Below are 6,144 nucleotides of genomic sequence, written 5' to 3'. Positions count from 1 at the left end.
GTTGATTGTAAATTGTTGAAGTTAATGCAGTTTTAATGTGAAATAAAGTTTTTTATGAAGCTTTGCTTTGTTGATGGTTTTTATGGAGCGTGTCTGGTATGAATTTTAACAGTAGCAGCAGCACAGTATAGAAATCACAACACATTGAAGTTTTTCCTGAATGTAATTAATCAAAGACTTTCTATGTTGCTTTAATCAACAACAAACATCATAGAAATGTTTAAATGTGTCCGTCCTTCAACAGTGACAACACAGGATCTAGAGATAGATGCTAGAGTTGAGAGTCATGAGGCAGATGGTAAATATGAAGAAACACTCAGTACAATTTAATCACAGGTTTATTTATTAGACATCTTTTCAATGACAACAATTAAGTTCTGAATAAAACTAATGTACATGAGCTGTACTACACTGACACCTGCTTCACAATCTGAACTGTCAGTGTTCAGTTCACACTAAAGAGTGTGCGCCGGTCAGCGGGTTTTTCCTCCAGGCAGCGGCCCCCGCTCTGCCACAGCAGCTTTGGGCCGCCTTCCTCTTCCTGTAGGCTCTGGTCCTGGGTACAGGTAGTCCAGGCAGAGGAGGTGGATGAACAGAAGAGGGGAGTGGTGCTGGAGTGAGGGGAGGACTAACAGCACTGGATGAGGGGCCATGCTGTTCATCGTCTAGAGGGGAGGAGGAGGAGGAGGAGGAGGAGGAGAGGGCAGACCCCTGCTGGAGGGGCCAGGCTGCTCCTCTGGGACATTGAAGTTAAAGGACTGTCCTTGTTCCACCTGGACCAAGAACAGACCCTTTGCTGAAGGGAGAGTCTGGCCAGCACCTGGAACACACAGACAAACAGACTGTTTTAGGATTTCCAGCTTTCATTAAAAGATAAATCACAGAACAGATTACAACACACCAGCAGCTTTATGACAAACTCTTACCACTGAGTCCTCGATTCAATTCAAAGAGCTGGATGTTGGTCTGAGCCATCAACCTGGGGCCGGCCAGCACTGCCTCTCTGATGCCACATAATGCTTGAGAATGAATGACCAGCGAGTCCTCACGGTCCCTCTGGACCACGTGGCCACCGGGTGAAGACGCAGAGCTGGTTGCAAACGGCCTCCACCAGGCGGCTAACACTGGCCCAGTTTGCAGGGCCCGAGTTCAGTCCAAGAAGACAGCTGAAAGATAATCAGAGAGCAGTGTGTGTTAATTAGGGCTGGGACGATTATCCGACGTAATCAACGTTGTCGATTATAAAAATTATTCGACGTGGAATTTTAATGTCGACGTGTCGTGTAAAACCACACAGGGTAAATGTTCATAGAACAAAACAGGAACTTTCTAATGGACCGTTTATATCCATCGTCTTTGGTTTACCCGGATACAAGCGCAGCGCACGGACTGGGACGTAATTGAAGTCATTGACTACGTGAATGATTTGCGTCTGTGTAATCTATTTGAACAACACGGCGGCGTCTACCAGCGGTACGACGGAGCGTGTGGAGCAACACGCGGCAAAAAAGGCTCGTACACGGTCCTCCAAAGTTTGGTAATACTTTAATCTTGACACCAACAGTGCGATAGTCTGCAGACTCTGCAAAGTGCATCTGGCATATCACTCTAGCACGACAGTCACGAGCACATAAAGAGGAAGCACCCTGGTGCAGTGTGTGTGTGTTGGACGGGGCAAATTGTTATATTAAATGACTAACTGGAAAATAATTGCAATAAAATTACTGTTAGGTTAATTAAAAAAAATCGTTAGATTAGTCGAATAATCGAAAAAATAATCGCTAGCTTAACCGTTTAAAGAATAATCGTTGGGACAGCCCTAGTGTTAATATAGATCTGATATTCATTAGAGGAAACAGTGATATCTGAAGTGAGTCTCACCTCTGGAGACTCTCCTTCCCAGGACAGGAGGTGTTCTTCCCCGTCGCTGCCTTGAACTGTCACCTGGGCTGCCTCTCCTGGTCTCTGGGAGGGAAGAACTCGCTCTTCCTCCTGCTCTGTCTGGCAGGTGTTGCCAGGAGCTTGGAAGTACTTGGCACTGCCTTGAGGAAAAAGGTTTTGGATCAAAAATGAATTTTATGTTTGCATGAAATGATAATACACATTATACTTAATCACAAGCTCTGAGACACACGCATGTACCTGGGATGAAGTGGTTAAGGTGGAAACCAGAAGGCTGACCCCGCCCTCTGTCAGTCTACCAGTCTCTGTACAGCTGCACCTGCTGGGTCCTGAATGCAGCTGAGGCTCCTCTGTGTCTCCATGTGTCCTGGATGCAGAGAGAATCCAGCAAAGAGACGTCCAGGGTGACGTGGAGATCCTGGATGAGGAGGACCATCTCCTCTGCCCCATGTGTCCTCCTCCAACAGTGGAGCCTCTACTCCTCCCAGGAGATCCTCTGGATCACCTTGGCAACAGTCAGGCCGAGCATCCTGTGCTTCCCCTCCAGCGAGGACCGCTATGCCTCAATGAGACAACAGGCACCTCAAGGGGTCCACCCCCAAGATGTGGCGTCATCATCCGGCCACCATCCTGGAAAGCCAACACACCAACAGAACAGGAGCAGCACCAGCAGCTTCTTTGTCACCTGGAGAGAGAGAGAGAGACAGAGAAAGGTTTCAAATGTTAATGTTAATATTTGTGTGTGAATTTAATACACACACAGCAGTCGTGTGAAAGCAGCTGTAAGAACATTAACTGCCTGAATAACACCTCATCCTAGAGAAACTCCCTGGTTGGAAAGAATACTAGAGATGGCTGTTGGACAGATCAATCAGTTAGACATACAGTGCATTTAGAAAGTTCTCACTTTTTTACATTGTATTATTTTAAATAATCGTATAAATCGTTAAATTCATTCATCGATGAATAATGCCAGCAAGCGAGCTGCTTATCAATAACCATTATCAATTATTTTTTCAATTATAATTATTGTTTTTACTATTATTGTCATTATTATTATTTTCAATCAAACAAAATGTCACTTTAAATACACTTTGTCAATGATGATCTATCGTGCTTCATGGTTAAAATGTCTTCTGTGTCACCTTCTGCTTGTCATCAATAAAGATAAAAAAATGCTAATGTTAGCTATCCCTCCACTTGTTGTTTTGCATTCTTTTGAAATCCTTAAATTCATTCATCAATGAAAAATGCCAGCAAGCTGTGGTCTGTTTGTTCATGTTTTTTTCACCAAAAAAAAGAAAAAAAAGCTCATGCTTATGGTAGCAAACTGCCCCCCCCACTTGTCATCTTATAATGAAATCATTACATGAATCTATCAATGAACAATGCCAGCAAGCTAGCTGTTAATGCTAGCAAGCTACCCCCCACCCCCCTCACCTTCTTTCCCTGTCCATCAATAAAGAAATTGAAAAAAAAATCTAATGGGAATGCCATCGTCATCATTATAATTGTAATCAATGTCATTATTGTAAAAAAAGAAGCTAATCCTGATGATCAGTGTTAATACAAATGCTAGCTCACCATTTTTTATTTGCAGTTTATTGGTAGCTGCTAAGGCTAAAGCTATCAAGCTACCCCCGCTCTGTGTTCTGTTTGTCCAGTTTTTTCCACGATAAAGGAGAGAAAAAAAAAGTTAATGCTAGCTGCTAATGCTCTAGCCACGCCCCATCTTCTGTTCTGTCCATGTTTTTTTCACCAATAAAGAAAATTAAAATTTTTTTTTTTAACAAAGTCGGCGGGTAACTTGCGCCCCCCAACTTAGCCCCCAGTTCAAATTAGGCTCAAAATGATTTTGAGCTTATAAAGTAATGTTTACAAATAATTCCAATATTTGTGGTTTTAAATCAACCTTCATAAACCTGGAAAATAAATCTGCATGAGAAATTAAAGTTTGAGCATGTGAAGAAAAATTGTACTTGTGGCAAAGAGATTTGTATTTGTTCAGACAGTGTGAATCAAAACTGAACAAATGATCAGTGGTGAAGTTCAACAAAGACACAGCGAAAGAAGAAATGCTTTTGTGGACGACTGTATGCAGAGAAAAAGAGCAGAAAACTGTAAAACTCAGTGAGCAACATTCCCAGTGTGAGACACTGACAAGTACATCTTTTGATCCTCGTCACTTCGGTGTCACACACTGAATTTACAGTTTTCTGCTCTGTATCGCAACACAGATGTTGACAAATCCATCTCTTCTTTTCCAGTGTCTTTGTTCAACCTCAACACTGATCATTTTGTGGAGTTTTGATTCAGACTTTCAACAAATACAAATCTCTTTGACACAAGTGTTTCAATTGTTTCACAAACGCAAACTTGAATTTCTCAAGCAGATTTATTTTACAGGTTTACAAAGGTTGATTTACAACTACAAAGATTTTAATTATTTGTGAACATCACTTTACAAGCTCAAAATCATTTTGACCCTAATTTGAGCCTGGATACAAATAGATACAGTCAACAACAATTTCTTTAATAACATCTGCTAACTAATATACATCTCTCAGTATAAAGCAGGCTATATTAAACCTTACCTGGTAGTTTACTATTTGTAGAGCTTTGGTCAGTGAAGTAATAAACAGTTGTTACTGAGTAGTTCCTCATCACTCCATCACAATGAGTTCCTGAACAACAAATCAAACACGGCAAGTTTCTAAACAAGTATTTTAATTGTAATATTCAAGCCAAATATATTAATCACATCCACCACGTTTTCTGATGCAGTCGTGATGATGACGACTTAAATGTAGTAACAGGATATCATTTTGTAGTTTAAATCATTGGGCGCATGACTTACCGTTTTTTGCTGGTTTTGGCAACAGCAAGGTGTGGTTCTGGCCTGAGGTGGATTCTGCCATCCCATGACATATAACATAAAAGGAAAAATAAGGACATGTTAAGCAGCTCCTCTTGACTATGAAATGTTTTTGAAGCATTATAAGAACTTCAGTACATAAAAAGTGTATCAATCATCCAGTTAAACCTCATTTAGCATATACTGTAATAAAAACAAGACTTTATGAATAAATGATACGTGCAGAATTTGTAGAAGATTTCTATTTATATATTAAAAAATAAATAAACACACATTAGTGGTGAGGCGACACAAAGACACTGAAAGAGGAAGAGCTTCTGTCAACGTCTGTTTCACATACAAACACAAAACTGTAAAACGTGGTGCTCAAAATTCCAGCAAGGGCATACTGCAGGACACAAGGGTGGGCCTTGGCAGGCTATAGCAGCATGAGGAAGGGATGATGATGACATCACAAAGGCAGACTCAGGAAATAAGGTTTACACTTACAAGATATTTGGCTTGGTGAAGTAGCCGATTAACATATTCATAAGAAATAAAATAAAGTAAAATACTGCAACAGTCAAATATAAATATACAGATAAAAAAAAAACAATTCTACACAACTATGTACAAGAGTGTTTTAGAATGACAAAACTCCTGCTGGGCAAGATGTGCAAAAGGTATTGATTAGGGGATGGGCCAAAAAAAAAAAAAAAAAATTCACAGTATAGACAATATCTGTTATGTGCAGGGATAATACCTCAAGGTGTTGATGTAATGTGGTTGATGATTGATGAGGCCAGATGCAGAAGAAAAGGCAGGTGCTGGATCATCATTGGTGAAGATTAGACCGGACTTCTGGTCCTGATACAGACAAACATGCGATAGGACAATTTCTTTACATCATACAAGTTCTTTACATTCAAACATGTTAGGTCTGTTGTGTGTATATAATAAATTGTGAGGATAGATATGAATATGCAAAAATAAACAACTGGAGGAGAATTCAATGTACACACACAAATTGAGTAATACAAATATAGATATACTGTAAAACACATAACCAATATAGGCAGTGGTATATTCATTATTAAGAATAAGCAGTATGGACATGTTTACACTGTGGGTCTGATTTAATTATTGGTATAGACAACTTACTTTTAAAAGTGAACGGTAACATGTTACTCACCTAGACCCTCCTCACTGTGTCTGGACTCTCTGCCGTTGGTGAGACAGGTGGAGGCGGTATTGCACCTGTACTGGCTCAGGTCCTGATAAAGACAGAGGGATGCTGAAATCTCCTGAGAAATCTAAAGACCTAGTTCACTTTCAATCATGGCTGATCTCCTAACAGTAATGTAAAGTTGTTACAACATGGTGAACCG

The 6,144-nt window shown here is 40.4% G+C and overlaps 1 long non-coding RNA gene across 1 annotated transcript; it reads right to left on the bottom strand.

Annotated features, from left to right (window-relative positions):
- Positions 1–325: 325 nt before the first annotated feature.
- Positions 326–6,051, bottom strand: LOC147817614 (uncharacterized). Its single transcript, XR_015436220.1, has 8 exons — positions 5,949–6,051; positions 5,520–5,623; positions 4,760–4,813; positions 4,497–4,586; positions 2,143–2,587; positions 1,882–2,042; positions 927–1,166; positions 326–820 (listed from the first exon to the last, which is right to left on the bottom strand). It is a non-coding gene; the product is annotated as an uncharacterized LOC147817614 (long non-coding RNA).
- Between the last annotated feature and the right edge of the window lie 93 nt (positions 6,052–6,144).

The sequence above is a fragment of the Seriola lalandi genome, unplaced genomic scaffold (genome assembly GCF_002814215.2).
Source record: "Seriola lalandi dorsalis isolate HSWRI2012SDOR001 ecotype SW California unplaced genomic scaffold, Sedor1 jcf7180002054930, whole genome shotgun sequence".
Lineage (NCBI taxonomy): Eukaryota > Metazoa > Chordata > Actinopteri > Carangiformes > Carangidae > Seriola > Seriola lalandi.
The sequence above is the reverse complement of the archived record's forward strand: the minus strand, read 5'-3'. Positions and strand labels throughout refer to the sequence as shown.